Source organism: Triticum aestivum, chromosome 7D (genome assembly GCF_018294505.1).
Source record: "Triticum aestivum cultivar Chinese Spring chromosome 7D, IWGSC CS RefSeq v2.1, whole genome shotgun sequence".
NCBI classification, from domain to species: Eukaryota; Viridiplantae; Streptophyta; class Magnoliopsida; order Poales; family Poaceae; genus Triticum; species Triticum aestivum.
The window spans coordinates 48,479,830-48,481,289 of NC_057814.1; the positions used below are offsets into that span (position 1 = coordinate 48,479,830).

A 1,460-nucleotide genomic window follows, 5' to 3' on the forward strand; every position below is an offset into this window, starting at 1 on the left:
TATTTATACGGATAGTAATAGAATACGGCATATACATGATAGGCACGACAACAAACTACAAGCAGACGTTGTTGGAGCACACCAACATGGCAAACACATATATATGATAATACCAAGTGCTTTAATACTTTTCTAATCGAACGTCACATGGACCTTAAAGCAACTAATCTTTATACTTCAGTTACTTCAACACCCGTGGAACTTTCCCTTACAAAAATAAGCACCTCCTTTATTTCTACTTTTAAAGCACAACATCTTACGGATAGACCTCGATGACGGATCGAGCTCCCAATTTCTTCACAATTTTGTAGTCTGTGAATCCGGCTTTCTTGAATAGCTCAGACCAGTGTTTTTCATCGCGTTGGCCACCTCTCGTGTTCACCATCATGAGCATATCCATCAGGAGTTGGGCTTCAAACATTACTGGCCCTAAGGAAGGTGCAACCACAATCTCTATGATTATCACCTTTCCTCCCTCCTCACGAGGAGGAATGGCCTTTCTGCACTGGGCTAGGATTTTCACACAATCCTCGTCACTCCAAAAGTGTAGCACAAGCTATAAAAATAGGTAAATTTGAATCAAAGAATGAAAGATGAATAAGCCTGAATTTTATGAGTTGTAGCTTGTCATGTTATACTTTGAGCATCACGGCTTGAGATGGTGGGACGGTGTGGAACAGGTCACCTGCAACATAGTTGATGACACCATCGGTTGGGGCTTTGTCGATCACCTTTGGAAGGTCTAAAACAGTGCACTTAATGTGAGGGTAAGCCTTGACGAGGGCCCTCGCCGTCGTACCATCGCCACCGCAGCAGTCAGTGAGAGACTCAAGCCCCTTGAAGATGTCGCCAGGCCTTTGTTAACAACGGCGTCGAGCTCTTCGTCAAGGAGCGCAGTTTTCTCATCAAAGAGTGGCACACCGAACTTCTCCTCAAAAGGTGACTGCACCGGTGGCTCGGTGTCCTTCTTGAACCAGTCGGCCAGCCCCAGCGCCGCCTCCGTGTAGTGCGGCGAGGTGACACCAAGCACGAAATACTTTTGGCTATGGTGCTCGTCCGCCACCACGCCGTGCACCAGAACACGGGACAGCGGGGTGAGGCGATAGAGCTCCACGCCAGACTCCGAGTCGTTGTCGGTTGCGAAGACGCCCGAGTTGACGAGCACGCGCATGACCCGGCCGAGGAACGGCATCTTGACCGAGGGAAGAGACAGCGCCGTCATCAGGTCGGGCAGCGAGGCGAGCCCGCCGAGGCGGTGGATGGCCGTCGGGATCTCATGCTCGACGGCGCACCGGAGCGCCATTGAGGTGAGGTAATAGAGGCTGTGGCGCCACAGGTCTGCCTGTGCCTGCAGCAGCTCAGCGTCCGAGGGTACCTCGATGGTCTCAGCCTGAGCCGCCATTGCTCTCTCTCCCTTTCTCTGTTCAATTATGTGAAGACTGTGTGACTGATTGTGTTGC

The 1,460-nt window shown here is 50.9% G+C and overlaps 1 pseudogene; it reads right to left on the reverse strand.

Annotated features, from left to right (window-relative positions):
* Positions 1–201: 201 nt before the first annotated feature.
* LOC123169935 (probable O-methyltransferase 2) lies at positions 202–1,460 on the reverse strand (annotated as a pseudogene).